Source organism: Mustela nigripes, chromosome 12, assembly GCF_022355385.1.
Source record: "Mustela nigripes isolate SB6536 chromosome 12, MUSNIG.SB6536, whole genome shotgun sequence".
NCBI lineage: Eukaryota > Metazoa > Chordata > Mammalia > Carnivora > Mustelidae > Mustela > Mustela nigripes.
The window spans coordinates 125,142,621-125,157,505 of NC_081568.1; the positions used below are offsets into that span (position 1 = coordinate 125,142,621).

General features: G+C 38.4%; 1 long non-coding RNA gene across 2 annotated transcripts in view; it reads left to right on the plus strand.

Annotated features, from left to right (window-relative positions):
- LOC132028829 (uncharacterized) overlaps positions 1 to 14,885 on the plus strand; it is a 290,655-nt gene that overhangs the window by 251,693 nt on the left and 24,077 nt on the right. For both annotated transcript variants that reach the window (XR_009407561.1, XR_009407560.1), the window contains exon 3: positions 8,748 to 8,852. This is a non-coding gene — a long non-coding RNA (uncharacterized LOC132028829). The remainder of the gene's footprint in view (positions 1 to 8,747; positions 8,853 to 14,885) is intronic.

Sequence of the window (14,885 nt, forward strand, 5' to 3'; positions counted from 1 at the left end):
TGAATTGTGAAGACTGAGTTACCATCTCATCCCTGGGAATTGGGGAATTGAGGCTAAGTGAGCTAAATTAAGTTTAGCAACATAATAATGAAGTTACAATTTATTAACCTGAGCTCTGTGCCTAGGTCAATTCATAATATCTATAGTAAGACAATGATAATAATAATGCTAGACCTACTTACTTCAATTTTAATTAGTAGGAAAAAAAACACATTCCTATTGAAATTCAGAGTAGGGATCAACCTCAAGGATAATCAGGTTTTGTCATTACTCTTCTTACAATCTTTGAATACTTTTTCCTCATTTTCTGCATAAAGCTCTAAATCCTTTATGTCGCTGGGAGACCTATAGGATCTTGCCCTTTAGCCCCATCTTTTTCCTGTCACTCTCTTTGTTCCAACTATATATTCTTTTCGTTTTTCAAACCTGACTGCACTTCCCCCACCCCAGTGCCTTTTCAGATGTAATTCTCCCTGCTTGGAAAATTCTCCCCTCCAACCGCAGGTGCAAGTCAAGTTTCCTTGTTAAATGCTCCCATATCACCTGGCATTGCTTCTTTATAGTACTTATCACATTTGAAATATGTATTTGTTGTTGCTATGGATAACATAAGTCTTCCCTCACGGTCTGTGGACTTCAGTGCCTCAGAGACCATGCCTGTTTTCTTCTCGGATGTAGTCCCAGGGTATAGCACGGGCCCGATGTGTTTACTTACACATTAATACTTGAGGAGTGAGCAAGTGTATGAATGAATGGTATGATCCAATACTCTCATTTTACACATGAATATATAGGGATTGACGCATCTGCATTTTCCAGATATTGTTGAACTAGAACTGAAGGTGTTTTGTTATACCTTGGGAAGAAGATGGGAGAAAATTTTCTCTAACCCTCGAAGATACTCAAATGAAATTCAAGAATATCAACTTGTTTAAGAAATCATTACCCCATCTCCTACTGTCCCAGGCTTTTTTACTATATATTATTTTATGTTTATTAGTAAAACTTGTTCTTAAAAGAATCGTTGGTCATACCTATATCATATCTTATGTATTATGTTATGGCTAGAATGTAACACTTCTATTTATGAACAGAGAGTTGGTCTCCTTGGCTAGCTTCTTAAATTTTGTGGGATGTTTTGAAAGATGAATACCCATCAGACTGATAATGGCCTCTTATAGGTATTTTTTTCCCCATGTTAGCCAGAAAGGTGCATAATATTTTTTAAAAAGATGTTTGTTATACCATCAATAGTGAAGCAATAAAGACCATGGAAACAGCCATACATGTCACTAGACAAAATAAGAGTCTCAGCTTGTATTCTCTTATACAAAATTACACAATTTTAAATTGCACTAAATTGGTACTAATTTGGCAATCTTAGCTTGGATATGCTTCCAGTCTTAAAATTCTAAGGACTCTAGACTTGAGGGGAATTCACACCAGGTTTAAATGAAATGTATTTACAGCACAGTGGGAGAAAAGTTTTATTTTATTCCTGGTTTTCTCTATGCTTCTTGGTGTGGAAGCTGTGGAACTAACCAATCCTTATCAATATTTAGCATCTTTTCTTTAAAAATGACAAGCTTTTGGAAAATAATTCAATATCAAGATAAATAACCATAGTTCTGGCTGCCTAGGTATGTTTTAAATACTGTTGAGGAGAGGGAACATTTCTCCTAAGAAAACTATATGAATGTCAAGCAACTATTTTTTTCTGTAAGACCTTATAAATAATAACTAACATTGTGCTAGGACAATAGAGGATTTTCTCAATCTCCTCTGGGTGCCAGGTGGAGTACTGGCTGTTAGCTCGCATTTATGACAAAGTATTATTTTTCTGCTAAAACAGATGGATTTTGAATTGACATTTTGACATCACAGGAAAATACATACTGTCCTTTCAAATACTCCTCTCGGATATATCAGGAAAGCAACTATTAAGTGAAATGTATGACAGCAGGACTTCATTCTACTTTTCTTATTCGAGTGTTTATTTGTTTGAATTGGCCATAGATAGGTTCCTAAGGATTTGAACTGTGTCAGAAATGATTTGATTTAAGTCAAACAACGAACGCAGTCACACCTTGTCACCACTCCCCAAATGACTTTTTGGGGGGATGGGCCACCTTCGTGGGCAAAATGTAATAAGTTCAGTAAAGCTTTCCTGGGCATTGCCTCATTTGTAAGATATACTTAAGACTGGAAAATGACATAGGAATATTTACCAGCTACAGATATTAACAAAACAATTTCTACTTCTATAAATGTGAATATGGAAGTGCTTAGAGACAAGTATGTGACAGCTTGAAAATAGCATATAAATTATATAGCATACCAGATAGAGATATTATCAGAATAATTTCTGTATCTGTAAATGTAGACTTAGAGATATGTTAGTTTTCATTATAGAAGCATTTGCTCAGGGGAATTATCACAGTGGGGATTTTATTGTAACTGTGTGTGTGTAATGGGCAGTTGGTAAAGATTAATTGATTATTGTGTTTAATTAGGTATAGGGGAATAGTCAAATCTATTTTATTTTTTATTTGGGAATTTCCTGTTATGCTTCATGTGCAGACTTCTCCAGGTTTTCACATATTTGAAATTTAGATTTTTTTTTTCTTGATCTACTTACTAAGTTCATTCCTTTGGATTTATTTTCTATTCAGATATGAGATTGTTCCTAATGTAAAAATACACCTTATGCATTTTGACAACCCCATTGAAGATATACCTTCTGTTCACACTTGCCTTACCCACACTTACGTCTGCCTGTATGAGCCACCGTAGTAAGCTGTAGATCATTGCACCTTTTCCTTCAATTCTTCTGAAATCATTCTCAATCATTTTGATAAAAGCTGTCAGTCCTTATTCATTTTCCCTTTCAAAAGGACTCAAAAGGTGCTGCGTTCTCATTTGTGTGCCTAATCCAGTCTTGTTAGCAGTACACTTTGCTTCTCCAGCATGAACTTAGGTACTGTTTTGTTAGGACAGTAAATGACACCACAGGCAAAAGTATTATTATTATTACTATTGAGATTACTATTACAGACATTTAGTTGTGACTTTTTTCTCAAGAACTTACTTTGTAAAGCTGGCTAAAAATTATGTTCAGTTTATATTAACTTTACCTTTTAAAAATCATGTTTCTAAATCTTTTGGGTAATATTGTAACAAAAGAGTGTTTCAAGGTCCCCTTTCTTTTACGTGAAACCAGTTCAGTCAGCAAAGTAGAAGGCAGAGCTTTGACTATCTTCTTATTTGTCTCCTTATTTGAACGATCCAGCTTTGTCTGCAGTGATTACAGTGAATCACAGTAAAATGAATATGCCGGAATATATATTCCAGGAAGTGTGGGTATTTTTTAATTGCTTGTTCATATAATTTAGACCTCAAATCCATATCAACCTTATAATTTAATCAAAAGAAAGATGTTGTCAGGCAATTATTGTGAATTCCTAATGTATGCCAGGTATAAGCACTTTGTCATTTCAACCATACTGAACATGGGGATGACTCTATGCAGATGAGGATACTGATGCTTATCAAGTTTCAATAACTTGGCTAGTTATTGTTAATATAATAACTTGACTTCTGAATGACAGAAGTGTGAGTCAAATTTGTGTCTTTCTGATTCTAAAGACTGAGATCTAGTGAACTTTTGGATTAGGTTCTTTCATGTTTGTTTTCCTTATCTCTAATGCTTAATGGTATGCTTTTAGACCTTGGTAATGAATCCATGGTTACAAGCTGAGTCTTAGATTCTTAAGGTTTCCATTGCCAGCATTTTCCTCCGCTTCAACCGATTTTTTTAAATGATTCAATACAAGGACTAGGTTGGTTGAAACCTAAAATTTGAGATAAGGGACTCAATAGTCATGCATTTCAAAATTCAAGCTTTTCCCCCCGTCATCTGAAAATCTCTCTTATGGTATTTGAAGATAGCAGTGAGAGAACCTCAGGTTGTCAGGGATCAACCATATTTTATATGGTTGTTAATATTTAAAGTATTTTACTAATGATCTAACTGTTCAGTTTACTTCTGTTGGGGGAGATTATCAAGAAGATATAACTGCCAGTCGACCTGTAAGCTGGATCTGGGCAATTGGAGACTCTGAACCACCTCACCTGCCTTAGAATGCGTGTTCTGCTTGCTTTCCCTGCTCCTGGAGGTTGCTCCAAGCATTCAGCCTTGAGATAGGAATGTGTTGAGGCTATCTGGACTGGGTATGTGGCTAAACCCGGTTAGGGCCTCTATATAAATCTCTAGGAGTTGGCTGGTGAGTGAAGTCCACTGTTTTGAGGCTGCCCAAGTCAAGCCTCATCTATCAGTTCCCTTCATTACTAAACTGGCTATCCACCAATCTGGATTCATCTGCCTCTTAGGTTTCTCCCTACACTTCATGTATGGGGGCCGTTTCAGATTATATTGGGAAGTTTCATTCCAACTTTCCTCTTGTGATTGAGTTCTAGCTTCAGAGCATTGTGGTCTGAAAATATGCGGGAATGATCTTAGTCTTTTGGTACCAGTTGAGACCTGAATTGTGACTGAGGATCTGATCTATTCTGGAGAATGATCCATGTGCACTAGAGAAGAATGTGTATTCTGTTGCTTTGGGATGGAATGTTCTGAATATATTTGTGATGTCCATCTGGTCCAGTGTATCATTTAAGGCCTTTATTTCCTTGTTGATCTTTTGCTTGGATGACCTGTCCATTTCAGGGAGGGGGTTGTTAAAGTCCCCTAGTATTACTGTATTATTGTCAATGTGTTTCTTTGATTTTGTTATTAATTGGTTTATATAGTTGGCTGCTCCCATGTAGGGGCATAGATATTTAAAATTGTTAGATCTTCTTGTCGGACAGACCCTTTGAGTATGATATAATGTCCTTCCTCATCTCTTGTTATAGTCTTTGGCTTACAATCTAATTGATCTGATATAAGGATTGCCACCCCAGGTTTCTTTTGATGTCCATTAGCATGGTAAATTGTTTTCCAGCCCCTCACTTTAAATCTGGAGGTGTCTTTGGGTCTAAAATGAGTTTCTTGTAGACAGCATATTGATGGATTTTGTTTTATCCATTCTGATATCCTGTGTCTTTTGATTGGGCATTTAGCCCGTTTACTCAGGGAAACTATTGAAAGATATGAATTTAGTGCCATTGTATTGCTTGTAAGGTAACTGTCACTGTATATTGTCTCTGTTCCTTTCTGGTCTACTACTTTTAGGCTCTCTTTTTGCTTAGAGGAGCCCTTTCAATATTTCCTGTAGAGCTGGTTTGGTGTTTACAAATTCTTTTAGTTTTTGTTTGTCCTGGAACCTTTATATCTCTCCTATTTTCAATGACAGCCTAACTGAATATAGTGTTCTTGGCTGCATGTTTTTCTCGTTTAGTGTTCTGAATATATCATGCCAGTTCTGCTGCCAATAAGTCTGCTGCCAATCTAATATTTTTACCATTGTATGTTATAGATTTCTTATCCTAGCTGCTTTTGGGATTTTCTCTTTGTCACTAAGACTTACACGTTTTATTATGAGATGACGGGGCCTATTTTTATTGATTTTGAGGAGGGTTCTTTGTGCCTCATGCTTTTTTATTCCCTTTGCCATTTGGGGAAATTCTCTACAATAATTCTCTCCAATATACCTTCTGCCCCCCACCCTTCTTCTTCTTGTGGAATCTTAATATTATTATTAATATTATTCTAATATTGTTTCATCTTATTGTATGACTGATCTCTCGAATTCTCCCCTTGTGGTCCAGTAGTTGTTTGTCTCTCTTTTGCTCATCTTCTTTATTCTCTATCATTTGGTCTTCTATATCACTAATTCTCTCTTCTGCCTCATTTATCCTAGCAGTTAAGAGCCTCCATTTTTTTAAGAGCCTCCATTTTTTTTTATTGCACCTCATTAATAGCTTTTTTTTTTTTTTTTCAGCTTGGTTAGATTTTAGTTCTTTTATTTCTCCAGAAAGGGCTTTTATTTCTCCAGACATGGCTTCTCTAATATCTTCCATGCCTTTTTGAAGCTCAGCTAGCACCTTGAATATCATCATTCTGAATTCGAGATCTGACATATTACCAATGTTCTTATTGATTAGTTCCCTAGCCTTTGGTACTGCCTCTTTTTCTTTTCTTTTTGTGGTGAGTTTTTCCACCTTGTCATTTTATCCAGATAAGAATATATGAACAAGAGAATAAAATACTAAAAGGGTGGGAAAGACCCCAGAAAAATGTACACTAACAGAATCAGAAGAAACCCCAAATTTGAGGGAAAGAAAGGGGATAAAAAGAAGTTTAAAAAAATAAAAAAAATTTAAAAAGTATATATACTGGTGAATAGAACAGATCCATGCACTTGATTTTGGGTATATTTTGACTTCTTAAAAGAAACTACCTTCCAAAATTTTAAAGAAAGAAAAACTTAGATATATACAAAAATAAGGGTAAACACGATGAAGGGATGGACTATGACTGTAAAGATGAAAATTTTTAAAAATTCTAAAAACAGAATTGATAAGTTGGTTGGAAAAAGAAAGTGGAGGGAATTTGCTTAGACTGGAGACTAGAACAAAGCCCTGTGCTAGATTTAGGGTATATTTTGATCTATTAGAAGAAATTGTATCCCAAGAATTTTTTAGAAGAAAAAACCCTATATGTATACAAAAAATAAAGTTAGGTACGATGAAGGACAAAATATGACTATAACAATGAAGGTTTAAAAAGATTTTTTTTAAGAAAGGTATTGTTAAGATAAACTAGTTAAAAAACATTAAAAGAAGAAAGAAGAAAAGTTAAAAAAATTAGAATAAGAAAAAAATTTTTAATTAATTAACTTTGCAAGACTAAAGAATCAGGGGGAGAAAGCCATGAATTCCATACTTTGCTTTCTCCTCCTCTGGAATTCCACTGTCCGCTGTTCTTCTTGATCAGTGAGCTTGGTCTTGGCCTGGATTTCTTGCTGATCTTCTGGGGAGAGGCCTGTTGTAGTGATTCCCAAATGTCTTTGCTCGAGGCAGAATTACACTGCCCTTGCCAGGGCCTGGGCTAAGTAATCTGCTTGGGTTTGCTCTCGGGAGCTTTTGTTCCCTGAACGCTTTCTGTAGAGCTGTAGAGGATGGGAATGAAAATGGCGGCCTCCCAATCTCTGGCCCCACTCCTCAGTGTACCCTTGTAGAAAAGCACTCAATCACTCCTGGTCTTCAGCTGTACTCTGAGCTCACCTGGCCTGTGACTGAGCATTTCTGTCTCTGGCACACAGCCCCATTTGGAGTTGCCAAACCCAGCAGATTCCTGCCTCCAGAGAAGGAAGGTGCGTTTCCCTGGACCTGCCACTTGTGGGTTTCTTTAGATCTGCCACCTGCTCAAAGAGCAGTGGTCTGACTGCCATGGATCACAGTTTAGGGTAACCCAGAGCTAAGAGCTCGCTCCTCGGCTCCTTCTCTGTAGCCAGCTTCCCCACTCTGATACCTGCGAGCTCTGTTGCACTCAGACATCCCTGATCCTTCTGTGACCCTGTAGGACCTGAGACCACGCTGTCCCTGTGAGGGCTTCACCCCCCCCCTTGGCCTTTGGAGCTATGTCCCTCAGTGGAAGAGACTTTTAAAAGTTCAAATTTCATACTCTGTTGCTCCGCCTTTGCTGGGAGCCGGCCCCTCCCGCGGTGGTCTATCTTCCTGTTGCTTCAGATTCACTTCTCCGCACATCCTACCTTTCAGAAAGTGGTCAATTTTCTGTTTCTAAAATTGCTGCTCTTCTTTGATTTGATCTCCTGTTGGGTTTGTAGGTGTTTGAAATGGTTTGATAACTATGTAGCTGAACTTCTGCCACCTGATGTTGTCTCAGTCTGCTACTCCTCCGCCATCTTGACTCTGGCTCCTGTAGTGGGAAGTTTCAGAAGAGGTTTCTAACCAACAACTTTTACCACTTTAAAGGAATAAAAGTGAGTAGCTATTTTATGGGATGCCTTGGTTATTTTTCTCTTTCACTCAGGGGCCCCTGTTACAATATTGGTCTAGAATTTATTCTGAGTTTCAGATGATGATTGACAGTGAAATCATCATTAATATTTGTAGGGGTTCCACAGGGTATGTGATACAGATGGTGAAATAAACATACATCAAGAGATTTCCTAACACATAGCTTAATCAAACTCACTTGTATCATGGAATGATAGAGGTCAATGAGTGTGAAAGGTAGCATATTCTTCTTTTAGTTGAGGAAAATGGAGTATAAAGGAATAATTAATTGATAGTAAAACCAAGGCAAACACCTGTTCATCCACAGAGCCGATCAGTGAAGGAGCCTTGATTTAAAGTCTGGCTGCTTGAGTTTCCATCTCATTATTCTATATAGTCTATAAGGTCTGGATATCCCCTGAGTAGGCCATCAAAGGGTTTTTGGAGGAGGACTGGGTCATATATTTCCTTCCAGTGAGTTCTGAGTCTTTTAGGCAGAGGTGGAGTGTGTGTTTCTCTATGAAAGTGACCTCACATCATGTCCCCCACAGTTGTAGAGTAAGCTGCCTACACACTATCCCCATGCACTGCCCCACCAAGCAGTTTGTGTTGCTGCTGTAGGACTTCTGGGTGGGGCTGCCAGTCCAGGACTGTTCTGAAGCTCTCTACAGACAGGTTCAAGTTCCCTCTCGTCATTGAGTCCCAGAAGTTACCACAACTCCAACACCATCCATGCCATTCCTAGTCAGGCACCAGGCTAAGAGTGTTTTCTCTTTATCCCACAGCTTTGGATAAGATGGAGAGTGCTGGATTCACAGGGCAGTTGACGATACTGAGGTAAAGAGAGGGAAAGGGACTTGGCCTGCAGTCACAGAGCCGGGAAACAGCTGGTAAGAACAGATCACTGATATAGCCGCTTCTTCTTTGCAGCAAAGCTAGAAGAGGGGTTGATTTCCCCCATCTTATCCCCTGAGGAAGCTGAGACTCAGAGAGTCTAAGGAACTTGTTCAAGGTCACAGAACTGTGAAGGAGGGCAAATAATAACAACAACAGGAATAATAATATTAAGATAACATTCTTGATAGTTACTATATATCAACCATCATCTCAATGAATGCTCACAGTTCTAGGAAAGTAGATACTATTTACCCCTATTTTGCAGATGAGGAAACTGAGGTCTCAGAAGTGAAGTAACCTGTGGAAAGCGCATGGCTACAAAGTAGGGATGAAAAGAAAAAGAAGCTAACCTTTATGGGTTGTCTTGCTATTTAATTCTCACATCCCTACTGGGAGAACTGGTGCAGTTACCTCCATTTTGAGGAAAATTTGGCTTAGAACATTTATTTGATGAAGGTCACACCATTAATAAATGAAAATATAAAAACAGTAATAATAATACTAATAGCAATAGTAAGCTAACATATTGAGTACTTACTGTGTGCCTAGTATTATATCACTCAGAGAGTTAAGAGATTTGTGTAAGACCACAGGGCCAGGAATGACAGAGTGGGGATTTAAATTCAGATCCCTAAGAGGGAGAGCCTACTGTGGGAAGGGAAGTTGCTGAACACCAAGGCCCTTCAACTTGGAGGACATCAGCTGCTTGGAAGTCTTTCTGGCACAATAGGCATTTGCAAGGTAACTTCCTCACCTATTGTATTAGTTGCTCCAAGACAGGGTAAGGTCTATGCCAAGACTATCTCCCATGATGCAACTCAGTGTCTCAAGATACAAGCTTGCCAGCAACTCCTGGCAGACATCATGCATGACATTAGGGTGCTGACCCCCAAAGACAATGATGAAGCTGGGTACAAAGACAAAGAAGCCAGGGGATCTGAGAGCAGGGGCAAAATGACTGATGACAACCACCTGCAGAGGCATGGAAGGAGATGGACCTGTACCTCCAGCCTCTGAGTCTCACTCACATTGGTAGAATGCCATTTCCAGGCTCCTTCTCCATACCTGAGCGGATCTCCACTATTGGTGGTTTTCTGTATGTGCCACCCTAGTTCTGTCCCTGCAGTACCAAGAATGTCCTGCAGGGGCACGGGGGCAAGAGAAGTGATCCTGAAGTTCTTGATCAGAGTCCTGGTTCTGAAGGGTCCCACTTTGTCCCACTATCACCAAGGTAATTGGTCCCAGGACTCCCATAACTATGCAGCTTACTGGAAGCCAGGGAGGAGTAAGGAGGAGGTCTATACTTCCTGGCCTGACCCACAGAGAGAAGAATTCCCACAGTTCTGAGACCTCTCTGTTAGTCCTATTTTACAGGTTGGAAAACTGGGGTTCAAAAGAGGGAAAGGGACTCAAAACATTTTTATTTTGGTCCTCTGACTTTTTATATCTTATTTTCTACTCCAATATATTGTTTGTTTTAATAACTTTTCAATCATTGTGAAGAATCTAGAGTTTTAACTTTATTTGAATAAATGTAGAATCTTGTGTATGTACTAGGAGTCTTTTGTATATGGTAGCTATTCAATGATTATTTGTTGATTTGAATATTTTAATTAGAAAATGGAAAGGAGTATCTTCACACCATTTCAGAGAATCCATGAGTCCTATTGATAAAGGGATTTAAACCGAAGTGCTATTCAAGAAAGCGTAAGATAATAAGCCCCACAGGTAGGAAGAAAGAGTATGCTAAGGATAACGACCCTCATGCTATGAGATGTAGGGTCCTGATGGATAGCACACGTGGATTTAAGAGGACGTGAAAGCAAATGTGCCTATTCAGTTGCTGATCAGAAAATGACAGATGGGTTCCCTGAGAAAGCTGAAAAGGCACACCAGAAGGAGAAAACAATACTATTTTTTAAGATAATGGAGACATTCTTCACAGATCATTTCTGGAAAAACCAGCCGGCAAGTTTATCCCCTGATTGAGGCACTGAATACTTTTCAATCAGAGCACGATGAGTTGACCTAATAAAAGTTTTCAGAACAAAAGTAAAGCAAAATTGAAGACATTATAGGCAGCAAGCGTTTTACCTTTGCACATTTTGCAGTGCCATTGAGCGATCACATTAACCATCTTAAGGCAGTGTTTCTTAAAGTGTCTAGGGGTATTCTGAGACCCTTTCAGGGTTTTGTGAGGTCAAAACTATTTTTATAGTATTACTAAGATGTTATTTGCCTTTACCAGTTTTACTCTCTTGTGGTTACACAATAAAATTTTTCCAGAGGCTACATAAAGTGTGATATCACAACAGATGGAATGCAGATTTGTGAATATAGCTGTCTTCTATTTAGTAAAGGTACTGAAGAGGTTTCCAAGAATGTAATAGAATACACTTCTCTATTTTTTTTTGTTTCATTTGGAAATCTAGTTATTTTTACTAAAAAATATTATTTATGTTATTGTATAATGGGTATATTACGATTCTCCTAAAATCAATTCATAAATTTCTCAGCTTTAATTTAAAATATAATAAATATTGATAGATAAAATAAACATCAAAAAAGCCCTTAGCATTCTCAATGATTTTTTTAAGTATGAAGGGGTCCTAAATCTGGAGAATTTCAGAACCTCTGTCTTTAGGGATATGAGAATATTTCCTCTAAAAACTGCCTGTGGATGCTAAAGATTGCACATGATCACCAATGCCCATTTTTCTTTCCCATTTGGAAATACAGGAGGAGAATACTTTCTCACATCCGTACAAATAAGCAAACCTATGTGGCTAGTTCTAGAATGCATTATGAGTAGCAGTGATACCTATGTGTCACTATTTGTCAAAATGTTTGATGACCAGTATGAGATATTTAAAAAACTCTCTTTTCCTGCCATTGTGACCATGGCAGCATGTGTTGACATAAATGTGCCAAAGATTAAAGCAGCCTGGAATATTGAGCCAACCTTAGAAGAAGAGTAACTCTGGGGGACCACCTGGATTGGCAGTAGATCTGGCATGAGCAAGGAAAAATTTTTTGTTAGTGATAAATCCCTGAAGCTTACAGGCTGGTTAGTACTGGTTAGCCTATCTTGGCGTGTACCAGAATCGACAGATAATTTTAAGGGCTCATTACATTGATAGCTAAGGGAAAGTCCTCATACTATTAGAAAAAATGGTGATTCAGAATATTTTTTCAAAATTATCATTGATTAATTTTTGATGCTTTAGAGGCAATTAAAAAATCACATCAGGCTCTGTGTACCTAATATACCTAATATAGATATATAATACCTGATATAGATAATATGTAGTTCCTTCTCTTTAGGAACATGTGACCAAAATGCTGTGTTTTGGGGGGGCTGCTTTGGGATATCCAGAGCTCAGATATAATAATCATTTGCATTTACAGAAAGTAACATTTTCCTATGTAGTAGCTCACTGAATGATGGTTATTAAATGATTACTATGTAATATGCACTCTCTTGGAGATAATACAGTGACAAAATCTTCAATGTCACCATTTAACTTAGGTAGGAACTTGAAGAAAAAAGGGCAAAGTTTGAATGCCAAAGCAGTTGGCACATTTTTCTAGTGCTTTCCAGGATGTCCCTGCAAGGCCTTAGGTTGCATCTTATTGACCACTCTTAGCTATGAGGAAGGTTGGAAATCACAGGGTTTTTTTGTTAGGTAAACTGACACCCTGCAGAAAACTGGTGGTTCTCAATAAGGTAGAAGAGCAGATGGATGTTGAGTAGGGAGCCAGGCATGTCTTCTATACTTATCCTTGGTTTTTTTGAGGATCTTGCCACCTTAATTATGCTGAAAACATGGGCTCTCATGTGCTGGCAAGGCACGGAGTTTTCAATCCCTAGTGCTCCAGAATATCACTGTATCACCCACCACCCTGGCTCAGAGAGCTGCTTCCGGTCCAACAGCATTCTCCTTCTCACATGTTACTTTAGAGGCTGAGACATCTTTGAAAACTGCCTGCTGATCCCTCTGCAGCAATGTACCACACAGTCATACTCTCCCCTGGACTCTGCTGTGGGAGTCAAGCCCAGGTTCTCTTTGCTCTTGGACCCACAGACTTCTGTTCTCACAGTGTCTTCTAACAGCAGGGAAATTGGCTTTTCTTTATGTTGTAAACCCAGTCATTTTGCCTATACCTAAAAATCCTCTCTGTCCTTTGGAAGCAGAAGGACTCATGGGCTATTTTTTCTGATGTCTGTCTCCATAAAGCAACATGGTAGAAATTGAAAAGACAATCAAGCAGGGGCAGAGATGTAGAATAAGAATTCTCATACACTGTTGGTGGGAGTGTTAAGTGGTGTAACCAATTGGAACAGTGTGGCCTTATCTTGTAAAATTAAAGACATACGTGCTCTATGAACCAGCACTTGCCCTTCTAGATATTCACAAGCTTTTACACTTATGCAACAGGAGACCTCTACAAGTGTTGTTTATCAGATTCCCAAACTGGAAACAACCCAAATGTCCATTTGCTGTAAGGTAGGGTAAGTAAACACTAGTATATTCCCACCATGGAATACTATACAGCAGTGAAAATGAATGAAGGGCAGCTGTCTCTATCAACACAGGGACATCATGGATGCAAAAAGCAAGTTCTAGAAAAATCCTTATAATACAATCAATCTCCTTTATAAAAATTCAGAGACAGGAAAAACTAATATATTTCTTAGAGATAAGATGCATGTGATATAGCTTGACACAAAGTGAGGATAGCAGTGGGAAGGGGAAGCATCTGGGAAGGACGATTAAGGGCTTCTCAGGGGATACGGGGGATATTTTTGTTATAGATCAGTATGTGTTTTGTTGTATAAATGATCTTTTCACCAAAACCCCTTTCTTAAGAACAAGAGCTGGGCAGTCAGAGGAGTCTCAGAGGGTATCTTCTATGTGGGTGATCCATCTGGATGGGCTGAGGATACATCATCAGAGCTGGGATGGGGGACGGGAACATGAACAGGGGCTTACCCCATGCCAGGGTCTAATATGCACATTCTCAATGGGCATCAAATGCTGCCTTGTCAATAAAACTTGCCAAGAACAAATGGAGGGACTGAAATTCTGCATGATCATGAATTAGAACTTAATGTACCCAAAAAAAAAAAAAAAAGCACCAGCTCCCCATTGGGATAGAAAAGAGGGTGAAGAAAATACCAGTTACCATCACAGTGTCATTCTACTACATTAGTGACTATTTTTCAACATAAGGATGTAAGGTTTCTGATATGCATATGCACAGCATGCTATGGGAAGCCCTAGAGATCCATTCCAGGAGCTCTCAGTGATGACTTCCTGGAAAAGGTGATGTCTAAATTGAGAAGTTACTTGAATCTATCCAGTTGAAAATAAAAGAGGGAAGGAAAGACCAAAGAAGGGAAAGAATGAGACCAATTACAGAGAAAGGAAAAAACATGTGTAGAAAAAGAAAAAAAAATTATGAAGGAGTCAAGAGATTGTCAGTAATTCAGTCTATGGCTTGAGAGTACAGTGTGAAATGGAGAAGGGTGGAGATGGAGAAGGAGTAAGAGAGGAAAAACTCATTTGGATTTTATCCACGAGCAGTCCTAAATATTATACTTCAGTAATATCTCTCTGACTGCAGTTTGAAAAAAGGATTCAAGCAGTGCAAAATTGGAGGTAGGGAGACCTTCTAGAGATCTGCCGTAATTCTTTTGATAAGAGATAATGTGAGGTTGACCTCTTGCTATAGTAGTGGGAAGGAAATAATTGAATGAATTGGAGTGTTAGTATGGATATAGAGTAATTGCTACATCACAAATCAACCTTTGTCTTTGGATTGGCAGTTGAGTGTATTTGGTGACATTCTCGGAGACAAAATCATTAGAGGAAGATCACATTCTATGAAGCAGCCCGCCAATCTAAAGTCCCTCCCCATTTCCTGCTTCATTTGTTTTTAGAACTTAGGATATTTTATTTTTTTCTGAGTTTGTACATTGCCACCCCAATGTAAACTCCTTGTGGAAAGACATTTGTGAAAGT